The 14,160-nt window shown below is 46.7% G+C and overlaps 1 protein-coding gene across 29 annotated transcripts in view; it reads left to right on the top strand.

Moving 5' to 3' along the window:
• Positions 1-102: 102 nt before the first annotated feature.
• PSPH (phosphoserine phosphatase) overlaps positions 103-14,160 on the top strand; it is a 43,536-nt gene continuing 29,478 nt past the window's right edge. For 19 of the 29 annotated variants that reach the window (XM_077996710.1, XM_028845756.2, XM_077996708.1 and 16 more), the window contains exon 1: positions 103-707. The gene's annotated coding sequence lies outside the window, so the exon portion shown is untranslated. Of the gene's footprint in view, positions 708-7,553; positions 7,627-13,152; positions 13,251-13,977; positions 14,074-14,160 lie in introns of those variants that run through there. The other 10 variants (XM_077996697.1, XM_077996700.1, XM_028845748.2 and 7 more) reach the window with 6 other exon arrangements.

Genomic DNA, 14,160 nt, shown 5'->3' with positions numbered 1-14,160 from the left:
CACAGGTCGTCCGGCGCCCGCCCATTGGTCCGTGGCTGCACGGCGCCTACGGTCCCACCCCTCGCGCGGCGGCCGCGGCGTCATTGCGCACGGGAGGAGCCTATTCCCGGCCGACCGTGCTCCTTGGTTCCGGTGTCGCAGCTCAGCGGGGCCCAGCTTTGTGGACCCGGGAGCCCAGGACGCAGGCGGGGCTTGTGCTTCGCGGGGGCAGGGCGTAGGGTGGGCCTCCTCCCGCCTCTACTCTCGCGGTTTGCTCCTCAGTCTCCTTTCTTTGCTGATTTTATGCCTTTCTTTCTTTTTTTGAGACGGAGTCTCGCTCTGTCGCCCTGGCTACAGTGCGGTGGCGCGATCTCGGCTGACTGCAAGCTCCGCCCCCCGGGTTCGCGCTTTTATCTCTTTCATTGGAGCTTTCTGGACCCTGTGCTTGACGGTGCCCTAGGTGGCTTGGAGACACACGCGAGTCTGATAAGCACCCTGCCCCGGGATCATGCGGTGCTGTGAGGCCTAGCGAAGATGAAGATAGAATGCAAGGTAGAAAGTGCTGGATACCTTTAGAAAGCTGCAGAACTGGTGCGATGGGAGTTGAGACGTAAGAACCTGCCCGTCCGTAGGGCTCTGGATGCTGCTGAGGCCCGAGGCCCCCATGGCACATTTGAAAACTCACCCTTGTAGAGTCATTCCTGCCTTTGAGAGGACTCCCTATTAAGGTAAATTTCCAAAGAGCTCCACAATTGTTTCCAGTATCCAGTGTCCCGCCAAATACCAGGGATTCCGTAACACGTGATATTTTACTTTATTTATATTATTTTTGTAGACATAGGGTCTCACTATGTTGCCCAGGGTGGTCTCAAACTTCAGAGTTCAAGTGATCCTCCTGAGTTCAAGTGATCCTCCCGCCTCGGCCTTCCAAAGTGTTGGGATTACAGGCGTGAGCTGCCGCGCCCGGCTGATATTTTATTTTTAATAAATAATGGAAATTGTTCTGAATTCAAAAGGCACCAAAGGGCATGTAGTGGAAATTAAATCTTCCTCCCACCTCTAGTTCAACACTAGAGACAAAGTTACCCCTGGATACTCTATGAATTTTCGGAATGCTTTCTGAATTTATAAACTTATATATGAATATAATCATTTCCTCACACAAATGGCAATTCATAATACACACTGTAGGGTGTGTTATACTTTAAGTGTCTTGGAGATTGTGCTATATCAAGACTAATAGGAAGTCCTCGGTAACAGCTGCGTGATGTTCTTTGTAAGAATGACACAACTAGGGGCCAGGGCTCAGTGGCTCACGCCTGTAATCCCGGCACTTTCGGAGGCTGAGGCAGGGGCATCACTTGTGCCTGAGAGTTCAAGATCAGTCGAGGCAACATAGCGAGACTCCATCTATACAAAATATACAAAAATTAGCCGGGTGTGGTGCTGCACGTCTGTGGTCCCAGCTACTTGGGAGGCTGAGGTGGGAGGATCGCTGGAATCTGGGAGGCGGAGGTTGCAGTCAGCTATGATCTTGCCACTGCACTTCAGCCTGGGCGACAGAGCTGACCCTGTCTCAAAAAGAATGATACAACTAACTGGTCACCTACTGACTAATGTTTAACTTGTTCCTAATCTGCTATTCAGGCTGCAGTGAACATCTGGATATATGATGCTTTTAGGTGGGTTTGTGTATTTGAGAATCACAAAAACATCTATATATGTGACTAGTAGCACTGCACAATAGAAGATGAGTTATTAGTTCCATAGGCATTACATGGTGTGCATTCAGATTTATTATAACTGCTGTTAAAAATGTTATGAGGAGGCCAGACATGGTGGCGCATGCTTGTAATCCCAGCACTTTGGGAGGCCGAGGCGGGCGGATCACTTGAGGTCAGGAGTTCAAGACCATCCAGGCCAACATGGTGAAACCCCGTCTCTGTAACAATACAAACATTAGCCTAGCCTGGTGGTGTGCATCTGTGATCCAAGCTACTAGGGAGGCTGAGGCATGAGGATTGCTTGAACTCAGGAAGCAGAGGTTGCAGTGAGCCAAGATCATGCCACTGCACTCCAGCCTGAGTGACAGAGCCAGACTCTGTCTCAAAAAAAAAAGGCCAGGAACAGTGGCTCACACCTGTAATCCCAGTACTTCGTGAGGCCGAGGTGGGCAGATGACTTGAGGTCAGGAGTTCAAGACCAACCTTGCCAACATGGTGAAACCCCATCTCTACCAAAAATATAAAAAGTTAGCTGGGTGTGGTGGCGCATGCCTGTAATCCCAGCTATTTAGGAGGCTGAGGAAGGAGAATCATTTGAATTCTGGAGATGGAAGTTGCAGTGAGCCAAGATCATGTCACTGCACTCTAGCCTGGGCAACAGAGCGAGACTCCTCAAAAAAAAAAAAAGGCCAGGCACAGTGATTCACGCCTGTAATCCCAGCACTTTGGGAGGCCGAGGTGAGCGGATCACGAGATCAGGAGTTCGAGACCAGCCTGACCAACGTGGTGAAACCCGTCTCTACTAAAAATACAAAAAACAAATTAACTGGGCATGGTGGCCGGCGCCTGTAGTCCCAGCTACTCTGGAGGCTGAGGTGAGAGAATGGCATGAATCCAGGAGGTGGAGCTTGCAGTGAGCCGAGATGGTGCCACTGTACTCTAGCCTGGGCGACAGAGTGAGACTCTTTCAAAAACAAACAAACAAAAAAAACCTAGAGGATGGGTTAATGGGTGCAGCAAGCCACCATGGCATATGTATATCTGTGTAACAAAACTGCACATTGTGCACGTTTCCCTGAATTTAAAGCAAAAAAAAAAAACAAAACCAGGTGTCGTGGCGCATGCCTGTATTCCCACCTACTTGTGTGGCTGAGGCAGAATTGCTTGAACCTGGGAGGCGGATGTTGCAGTGAGCCAGAATCGCAGCACTACACTCCAGCCTGAGTGATAGAGCGAGACCTGTCTCAAACATAAAAAGAATTTGTAAAAAACAGTAAGAAGAATTCCCATACTCTACCCACAGATCCTTCTATTGTAAACATCACATTTAACCCTGGAATAAGAAATTAACATTGATGCAGAATCCAATCTATAGATTTCATTCAAATTTTGCTAATTATATCATGAATGTTCTCTCTCTGGCCCAGGATTCTATTTATCTAGAATTACTCTTCACATTTACTTGTCACGTTCTTCAGTCTGGAACAGTTCTGCAATTTTTCAGTCTTTAATGATCTTGGCATTTTTTTTCAGTACTGTCCTGTTATTTTACAGACTGTTCCTTACCTAAGGGTTAGTTGATGTTTCCTTATGATTTTTTTTTTTTCAAATTTTTTAAAGACGGAGTCTCGCTCTCGCTCTTTGCCCAGGCTGGAGTGCAGTGGCGCTATCTCTGCTCTCTGCAGCCTCCGCCTCCCGGGTTCAACTGATTCTCCTGCCTCAGCCTCCGGAGTAGCTGAGATTACAGGCACCCACCACCATGCTGGGCTAATTTTTGTACTTTTAGTAGAGTTAGGGTTTCGGCATGTTAGCCAGGCTGGTCTCAAACTCCTGACCTCAGGTCATCTACCTGCCTTGGCCTCCCAAAGTGCTAGGATTAAATGCATGAGCCACTGCACCTGGCCTGATAGTTTCTTTTTTTTTTTTTTTTTTTTTTTGAGACGGAGTCTCACTCTGTCGCCCAGGCTGGAGTGCAGTGGAGCGATCTCGGCTCACTGCAAGCTCCGCCTCCCGGGTTCCCGCCATTCTCCTGCCTCAGCCTCCCGAGTAGCTGGGACTACAGGCGCCCACAACCACGCCCGGCTAATTTTTTGTATTTTTAGTAGAGATGGGGTTTCACCATGGTCTCGATCTCCTGACCTTGTGATCCGCCCGCCTCGGCCTCCCAAAGTGCTGGGATTACAGGCGTGAGCCACCGCGCCCGGCCCCCTGATAGTTTCTTATGTTTAAATGCAGGTTATGGCCGGGCGCAGTGGCTCATGCCCGTAATCCCAGCCCTTTGGGAGGCCAAGGTGGGTGGACCATGACGTCAAGAGATTGAGACCGTCCTGGCCAATATGGTGCAATCCCGTCTCTACTAAAAATACAAAAAATTAGCTGGGCATCGTGCTGCACGCCTGTAATCCCAGTTACTCAGGAGACTGAGGCAGGAGAATCACTTGAACCCGGGAGGCGGAGGTTGCGGTGAGTGGAGATCACGCCACTGCACTCCAGCCTGGGCTATAGAGCAAGACTCCGTTATCAAAAAAAAAAAAAAAACCAGGTTGTTCATTTTTGGCAAGAACACCAGAGAGTATGTGTCCTTTTCAAGGCATCATAGGAAGAGTCACATGATGTCAGTTTTTCTCATTCCTGGTGATGTTAACTTTGTTCACTTGGTTAATATTTGCCAGATTGCTCTACTTTAAAGTTACTAGCTTTTCTTTGTATTTAATAAGCATTTAATAAACATTTTGTGGGAAAATATGTGACTGTTCTGTTTTTCATCAGAACAGTGCCTACTAATTTAAGCATCCATCGATTTTGTTGTTGTTTTTGAGACAGGGTCTCACTGTGTCGTCCAGGCTGGAGTGCAGTAGCTCAATCACACAGCTTACTGCAGCCTGAACCTCCTGGGCTCAGCTTCTTATCTCAGCCTTCTGAGTAGCTGAGACTTCAGGTGTACACCACTATGCCTGGCTAATTTAAAACTTTTTTTTTTTTTTTTAGAGATAAGGTCATGCTATGTTGCTTGGGTGAGTTTCAAACTCCTAGGCTCAAGCAGTCCTCCTGCCTCAGCCTCCCAAAGTGCTGGGGTTACAGGCATGAGCCACTGTGCCCAGCCCATCAATAATTTTTGCCTGAAACAATTATTACTGTGATCTTTGTACGAAAGTCCTCTGTGGATCTGTTGCGTGCTTACATGTCTTGCTGTGTGTGCCAAGAATGCAAGGCCCAAGAATGCTCTTTATTTGGGGCTTTTCTCAGAGTTGTTTATACAGCTACTAATCTTCAGAGACAAGTTAATGTTTCCTCCTGGACAAAGAGCAGGCTTGCCCACTGCTTGGTATAAAAACAATAGATTTCAGCCTGGCATAGTGGCTCATGTCTATAATTCCAGCTTTTTTTTTTTTTTTTTTTTTTTTTTTAAGATGGAGTCTCACTCTGCTCACTCTGTTGCCCAGACTGGAGTGCAGTGGCGCGATATCGGCTCACTGCAGCCTCCATTTTCTGGGTTCAAGTGATTCTCCTGCCTCATCCTCTTGAGTAGCTGGGACTCTAGGTGCCCGCCACCACGCCTGGCTAATTTTTGTATTTTTGTAGAGACAGGGCTTCACCATGTTGGCCTGGCTGGTCTCAAACTCTTGACTTCAGGTGATTTCCCCCGCTTGGCCTCCCAAAGTGCTGGGATTACAGGTGTGAGCCACTGCGCCCAGCCATCCCAGAACTTTGGAAGGTGAAGGTGGAGGATCCTTTGAGGCCAGGAGTTCGAGACCAGCCTAGGCAACACAGTGATACCCCATCTCTACAAAAATAAAACAATAAAACAATAAACGAGGTGGGCAGATCACCTGAGGTTGGGAGTTCGACACCAGCCTGACCAACATGGAGAAAACCCATCTCTACTAAAAAAATACACAATGAGCCAGGTGTGATGGCACTGTAATCCCAGCTACTGGGGAGGCTGAGGCAGGAGAATAGCTTGAACCCAGGAAGTGGAGGTTGCGGTAAGTCAAAATAGCACCATTGCATTCCAGCCTGGGCAACAAGAGCGAAACTCTATCTCTAAAAAATAAAAAATAAATAAAAAACAATAAAAAACAAAAACACAAACAGTAGATTCCCCGAGCTGAGTGTTCTTTAGCTGTAATCCAAACCCACCGTCTTTGAGGCATCCATCTGGGTCATGTCGTGTTACCCCATGGAAGTTGGAGGGAAAAGGGAAGTGATGCAATTATTGTACTGCCTGTGCTGCTTGCTATGCTGTAAGCAATAAAGTTCTTTGAGACAGGAGACTTGTTTTTTGTTTTTTGTTTTTTATTTGAGACAGAGTCTTGCTCTGTCACCCAGGCTACAGTGCAGGGGCACGATCTTGGCTCACTGCAGCTTCTGCCTCCTGGGTTTAAGTGATTCTTCTTGCCTCAGCCTCCTGAGTAGCTGAGACTACAGGCACGCGCCACCACACCCAGCTAATTTTTGTATTTTCAGTAGAGACAGGGTTTCACCATGTTGACCAGGATGATCTCGATCTCCTGACCTCGTGATCCACCTGCCTCAGCCTCCCAAAGTCCTGGGATTACAGGTGTCAGCCATGGTGACTGACCTATTATCCGTGCTTGGCCAGGAGTCTTGTTTCTTAGGCCACATCCATAAAACAAGCAAGAGGCTGATGTATTAGTTTGTAAGTAGGGTAAAATCAAATCTCAAACCTAACAGTTTGCAAGTGGTAATTTTCTATTCATTTTTTATTTCATATATATTTTTGAGATAGGGTCTCACTCTGGTGCCCAGGCTGGAGTGCAGTGGCGCAGTCACTGCTTACTGCAACCTCAACCTCCTGGGCTCAAGTGATCCACCATCGTGCCTGGCTAATTTTTTTTTAGAGACAAGGTCTCTGAAAAGCTGTGTTGCTCAGGCTGGTCTTGAATTCCTGCCTCAAGCGATCCTCCCACTTTGGCCTACCAAATTGCTAGGTAGGATTCAGAAGTGAGCCACTGCACCTGGCCAATTTTCTGCTTTCATCATTCATTTTACACTTATTGGTTGGAATTCTGCTGTAAGGAAGAACTTTCCCTTCTCCTCCGTGAATGAGTGAATGAGTGAATGAATTTGTATCAGTATGGATTCAAGAATTCTTTTTTTTTTTTTTTTGGAAACAGAGTTTCACTCTTGTTGCCCAGGCTGGAGTGCAGTGGTGCCATCTCAGCTCACTGCAACCTCCACCTCCTGGGTTCAAGCGCTTGCCCTGCCTTAGCCTCCCGAGTAGCTGGGATTACAGGCATGCACCACCATGCCCAGCTAATTTTGTATTTTTAGTAGAGATGGTGTTTCTCCCTGTTGGTTAGGCTGGTCTCGAACTCCCAACCTCAAGTGATCTGCCTGCCTGGATTATAAGCATGAGCTGCCACACCTGGCCCTTTTTATTTTTTTTTTTGAGATGGAGTCTCACTGTGTCACCCAGGCTAAATAAAGTGCAGTGGCGCAATCATTAGCTCACTGCAGCTTTGAACTCCTGGGCTCAAATGATACTCTCACCTCAGCCTCCCAAGTAGCTAGCCTCAAGCGATCCTCCTGCCTCAGCCTCTCAAAGTGCTGGGATTACAGGTGCCAGCCATGGTGACTGACCTATTATCTGATTTTAGCCAGCAATGTTGTTTTTCTTAATATTATTCTTACACTGTTAATTAAATGTGATTTAAATAATCTTTTAACTCTCAGTTATTATAGATGAAACAGCCTGCAAAAACTCACCTTACTTTGTTTATTCCATAATCTTTGTCCTCCTAATTTTTCTATTGCATCATTTCTATATTGTCAGAGTAGATAACATTTACATTCTGTTTTTTCTCCCCAAAACCTGGGTTTGTTTAGTCTTAGTTTTGCAGGTCTATACACTCAGTGCTCCTGCTTGTCCCTTTGCTGAAGTTCCCTTTGCTATCCATTGGTGAGTAATGTTTATTCATTAGCAGTTTCCTCAAGAAAAACATTCCCATGGGAGGCCGGGCACAGTGGTCCATGCCTGTAATCCCAGCACTTTGTGAGGCCGAGGCGGGTGGACCACCTGAGGTCGGGAGTTTGAGACCAGCCTGACCAACATGGAGAAACCCTGTCTACTAAAAATACAAAAATAGCCAGGCGTGGTGGCACATGCCTGTATTCCCAGCTACGCAGGAGGCTGAGGCAGGAGAATCGCTTGAACCTAGGAGGCAGAAGTTTCGGTGTGCCAAGATCACGCCATTGCACTCCAGCCTGGGCAACAAGACGAAACTCTGTCTCAAAAAAAGAAAAATATTCCCATGGGAAAAATATCCCCAGAATTCCTGTATGTTCAAAACTATCGTTTCTAGCCTTTGTGTGTGAATGATGGCTTGGCTTGTTTTAAAACAAAAAATCACTGGCTCATACTTTATTCATTTATTTTTTTGAGACAGGGTCTTGCTCTGTTGTTCAGGCTGGAGTGCAGTGTCACGATCACAGCTCACCGTAGCTTCCACCCTGGGGCCCAAGCCATCCTCCCACCTTAGTTTCCCAACAGGTGTGCGCCACCACTCCCAGTGAATTTTTTTTTTTTTTTTTTTAGAGACAGGGGTTGGGTGGGTGGGGGGGTGCCTCATGTTGCCCAGGCTAGTCTTGAACTCCTGACCTCCAGTGATCCTCCTACTTTGGCCTCCCAAAGTACTGTACTAGGATTACAGGCATGAGCCACCACGCCTGACCTGTATATCTTTAAATATTTATTTATTTATTTATATTTAGAGATGGGGAGTCTTACTCTGTTGCTGAGGCTGGCCTTGAACTCCTGGCCTCATGTGATCCTCCTACCTCAGCCTACCTAATAGCTGGGACTACAGGTTCAAGTCACCACACCCAGTTAAATACTTATTTGTTCTAATGTTTTGGTTATCTTCATTGGAAATTTCAATTGTGCATGTTGGCTGTCTTTGGTCTGTCTTCTTTAGCTATATATATATATATATATATATTTTTTTTTTTTTTTTTTTTGAGATAGAGTCTCACTTTATCACCCAGGCTGGAGTGCAGTGGTGCTCACTGCAACCTCCCCCTCCCAAGTTCAAGCAATTCTCTTGCCTCAGCCTCCCAAGTAGCTGGGATTACAGGTGTGTACCACCTCGCCTGGCTAATTTTTGTATTTTTTGTAGAGACAGGGTTGGTCTTGTTGGCCAGGCTGGTCTTGAACTCCCAACCTCAGGTGATCCACCCACCTTGGCCTCCCAAAGTGCTGGGATTACAAGCGTGAGCCACTGCACCTGGCCAACTATCATTTTTTCTCTAATTACATTTAATTCTTTTGGTTTATATTGTTTGCTTTTCTCATTTTTATCCATATTGGTTAGTATATTTTTCATAGTGTCCACTTTTATTTTTGCTCCTTTTAGCTTCATCTTCACTTCTGTGATGGTTATTTTACCTGTTTTTTGGAGATGGTGTCTCAATATGTTTCCTAGGCCGGATTTGAACTCCTGGGATCAAGTGATCCTCCTGCCTCAGCCTCCTGAGTAGTTGGCATTATAGGCACGTGCCACCATGCCCAGTGTGATAGTTATGTTTTTTCCTTCTACATCCTTTTTTTTTTTCCCTTTCGAGACAGGGTCCCATTCTGTCGCCCAAGCTGGAGTGCAGTGGCATGAACATGTCTCATGAACTGCATGAACTGCAGCCTCAACCTCCGGGGCTCAAGCTTTACTCCTACCTCAGCCTCCTGTGTAGCTGGGACCACAAGCACTTGTCACCATGCCTGGATGATTTTTTGATGTTTTGTAGAGACAGTGCTTCACTTTGTTGCCTATGCTGGTCTTGAACTCCTGGCCTCAAGCAATCCTTCTGCTTTGGCCTCCCAGACTGCTGAGATTACAGGTGCCTGGCTCCCTTCTGCTTCTTTCCTGGATTTTGTCAGTTTTGTCTTATTTTGTCATCTTTTCCATGAATCTCTATATTTGTATTTTTGTTTTTCCTTCTTGGAAATAATTCATTAAGTTTTTTTCAGACAGTTTTTTTTGTTTGTTTGTTTTTGTTTTTTTTTGAGACAGAATCTTGCTCTGTTGCCCAGGCTGGAGTACAGGGATCTTGGCTCACTGTAACGTCCACCTCCCGGGTTCAAGCAATTCTCCTGCTTTAGCCTCCCAAGTAGCTGGGATTATAGGTGCATGACACCACACCCTGCTAATTTTTGTAGTTTTAGTAGAGACGAGGTTTCACCCTGTTGGCCAGGCTTGTCTGGAACTCCTGACCTCAGATGATCCACCGGCCTCAGCCTCCCAAAGTGCTGGGATTACAGGCATGAGCCACTGTGCCCGGCCCAGATCTTTTTTTTTTTTTTTTTTTTTTTTGAGACGGAGTCTTGCTCTGTTGCCCAGGCTGGAGTGCAGTGGCCGGATCTCAGCTCACTGCAAGCTCTGCCTACCGGATTTACGCCATTCTCCTGCCTCAGCCTCCCGAGTAGCTGGGACTACAGGCACCCGCCAACTCGCCCGGCTAGTTTTTTGTATTTTTTAGTAGAGACGGGGTTTCACTGTGTTAGCCAGGATGGTCTCGATCTCCTGACCTCGTGATCCGCCCGTCTTGGCCTCCCAAAGTGCTGGGATTACAGGCTTGAGCCACCACGCCCGGCCTCAGATCTTTTTTTTTTTTTGAGACAGAGTCTCGCTGTGTCACCCAGGCTGGAGTGCAGTGGCACAATCTCAGCTGACTGCAACCTCTGCCTCCCAGTTCAAGCAGTTCTCCTGCCTCAGCCTCACGAGTAGCTGGGATTACAGGCGTGCACTATCACGCCGGACTAATTTTTGTATTTTTATTAGAGACAGTGTTTTGCCATGTTGCCCCAGCTAGTCTTGAACTCCTGGCCTCAAGTGATCTGTCTACCTCGGCCTCCCAAAGTGTTGGGATTGCAGGCATAAGCCACTGTGCCCAGCACACTCACATGCTTCTGATGTCTCTCCATGTCCAAATTTTCTCTTCTTACAAGGACACCGGTCAGATCCGATTAGGGCTCACTCGGAAGACCTCATTTTAACATAATCACCTCTTTAAAGACATTGTCTCCAAGTCAGACCAGGTGGCTCACACCTGTAATCCCAGCACTTTGGGAGGCCGAGGCAGGCAGATCACAAGGTCAAGAGATCAAGATCATCCTGCCCAACATGGTGAAACCCCGTCTCTACTAAAAATACAAAAATTAGCTGGGCATAGTGGCAGGCACCTGTGGACCCAGCTATTCGGGAGGCTGAGGCAGGAGAATCGCTTGAATCCGGGAGTCAGAGGTTGCAGTGAGCTGAGATCGTGCCACTGCACTCCAGCCTGGGCCACAGAAAGATTCTGTCCCCCCAAAAAAAAAAAGAGAGAGAGAGTCTTGCTATGATAACCAGGCTGGTCTTGCATTCCCGGGCTCAAGCAATCCTCTCGCCTTGGCCTCCCAAAGTGTTTGGATTACAGGTGTGAGTTTCCGTGCTGGCCAAAACAGAATGTTAGAGACACACATTGAATTTACTTGGAAGGCTGATTCTTTTCCCACGCCCTCCCTAGGAAGGTGAGCTGGGTGTTCGGACCTTAACCTTGGGTTACACCCCTTGGGCATCTTCACCCCTTGGGTTACAAGGGTTTCAACTCCCTTTCTGCTTGATTGAGCCTTGCCCTCAGTTCTTTTTATCCCTGCTCTGCTCTGCTTGTTTCAAACAACACATGTTTGCACTGTGGCACGAACGGCTCATCTTCAGAGAGTCTATTTTTGCTGGTGTTTTCTGGGATCTGCATCTGCCTCTTCCCATGTAACTTTGGTAGCCCTTGTGCAGGTCTTGGAGTCTCCAGTGACTTTGTGTCTCCTAGTTTTGTTGAATATGGGATTTCTGCCTCATTTCCCCCCTACCACCATATCTCCCTATCACTTTGCATAATTTCTAGGAGGAGGAAGGGGAAGATTCAGTCAAATATTGCCACAGTTCTTTTTTTTTTTTTTTTTTTTTTGAGACGGAGTCTCGCTCTGCCGCCCAGGCTGAAGTGCAGTGGCCACGGAGTCTCGCTCTGCTGCCCAGGCTGAAGTGCAGTGGCCAGATCTCAGCTCACTACAAGCTCCACCTCCCGGATTTACGCCATTCTCCTGCCTCAGCCTCCCGAATAGCTGGGACTACAGGCGCCCGCCACCTCGCCCAGCTAGTTTTTTGTATTTTTTGGTAGAGACAGGGTTTCACTGTGTTAGCCAGGATGGTCTCGATCTCCTGACCTCGTGATCCGCCCATCTCGGCCTCCCAAAGTGCTGGGATTACAGGCTTGAGCCACTGCGCCTGGCCTGCCACAGTTCTTATACTGTAATCATATCACTTTGTAATATAAATTTCTCCCACTTTTTCCATTATAAAGATAGCTCACAACAAAATCCCAGCGCTTGAACCCAGAAGGCAGAGATTGTAGTGAGTTGAGATTGCACCACTGAACTCCAGCCTGGACAGTGACAGAGCCAGACCCTGTCTCAAAAATATAAACAAATGAATAATGTTTCCTTTTTTATATAGATATATAGGCATGGATATATAACCATATACCATACCTGGATGTAGACACACATAGAGATTTCTTTGTTCAAAAATGGGGTCTCAAATGATATGTATGTTCTGCAACTTCCCTTATTCATGTGACATATGGGCATATTTCCATGGCATGACTTATTTTGAATGACAATGTTTATATTAAATCACATTTCAAACTGTGTTCACTGTGCTCTTTCAAGACATTTATATTATTTTAATGTATTGGTTTTTGTTTTTTTTTTGAGACGGCGTCTTTCCCTGTCGCCAGGCTGGAGTGCAGTGGTGCAATCTTGGCTTACTGCAACCTCCGCTTGCTGGGTTCACACGATTCCCCTGCTTCGGCCTCCCGAGTAGGTGGGATTACAGGCACATGCCACCACGCCTGGCTAATATTTTGTATTTTGGTAGAGATGGAGTTTCACCATGTTGGCCAGGATGGTGTCCATCTCCTGACATTGTGATCTGCTCTGCCTCGGCCTCCCAAAGTGCTGGGATGACAGGCGTGAGCCACTGCGCCTGGACGGCAGTGTATTGGTATTTAATGTATTGATAAGAAATATTACATTTATTAGCAAATATTTTATACACACAGATATAAAAAGCATCTGTATACCTACCATCCTACTTAAAGGAACATTATTGTTATAGTATCATTATTAACTCTACATACCTTTTCTCAGTCTCATTTCCTTTCTTACTTTCAGAAGTAACTACTGTCCTGAATTTTATGTTGTAAGTTATCATTTATGACATTAAATGATAGTCTCTTTTTAAAGTTTCCGGTGGCTATTGGAGTATCACAGTAACTGAGAATGTTCACAGTACTGCTGTGAAAATTCTTACATATATGTGGCTCCTCCAGTCATACAAGTGTCAGTTTTTTTGTTTGTTTGTTTGTTTTTTTGAGACAGAGTTTTGTTCTTGTTGCCCAGGCAGGTGTGCAATGGCATAATCCTGGGTCACCACAACCTCCGCCTCCCAGGTTCAAGCGATTCTCTTGCCTCAGCCTCCTGAGTAGCTAAGATTACAGGTATGCGCCACTACACCCAGCTAATTTTGTATTTTTAGAGGAGACAGGGTTTCTCCATGTTGGTCAGGCTGGTCTCAAATTCCTGACCTCAGGTGATCTGCCCACCTCAGCTTCTCAGAGTACTGTGATTACAGGCATGAGCCACTGCACCCAGCCTCTTTTTTTTTTTTTCTTTTTTTTGGGGGGTGGAGTCTCACTCTGTCACCCAGGCTGGAGTGCAGTGGCGTGATCTTAGCGCAGCCTCAACCTCCTAGGCTTAAGTCATCCTCCCACCTCAGCTACCCAAGTACTTGGGATTCGAGATGTGTGCCACCACGTCCAGCTAATTTTGTTTATTTTTTGTACAGATTAGTGCTCAATATGTTGCCCAGGGTGGTCTTGAACTCCTGGGCTCAAGGGATCCTCCCATCTAGGCCTCCCAAAGTGCTAGGATTAGAAGCATGAGGCACCACACCCAGCCAGCTTAATCATGCAAGTTTCTCCTGAGTGTCTTCCTCAGGTGGAATTGCTGGGTCGTAGAAATTGCTTGTGTTTAATGTTTTTTGTTTGTTTGTTTTTTAGATGGAGTCTCGCTCTGTCGCCCAGGCTGGAGTGCAGGGGTGCGATCTTGGCTCACTGCAGCTCCGCCTCTTGGGTTCATGCCATTCTCCTGCCTCAGCCTCCCGAGTAGCTGGGACTACAGGCACCTGCCACCACGCCCGGCTAATTTTTTTTTTTGTATTTTTAGTAGAGACGGGATTTTACCGTGTTAGCCAGGATGGTCTTGATCTCCTGACTTCGTGATCCGCCCACCTCAGCTTCCCAAAGTGCTGGGATTACAGGAGTAAGCCACTGCGCTCCGCCGCTTGTGTTCAATGTTACTGAATAACACCATATTGTTTCCGGAGGGCTTGTTTCAATTTACTATACT

The sequence above is a fragment of the Macaca mulatta genome, chromosome 3 (genome assembly GCF_049350105.2).
Source record: "Macaca mulatta isolate MMU2019108-1 chromosome 3, T2T-MMU8v2.0, whole genome shotgun sequence".
In the NCBI taxonomy this organism is placed as follows: domain Eukaryota; kingdom Metazoa; phylum Chordata; class Mammalia; order Primates; family Cercopithecidae; genus Macaca; species Macaca mulatta.
Note: the sequence above shows the minus strand (reverse complement) of the source record. Positions and strands in the feature narration are given on the sequence as shown.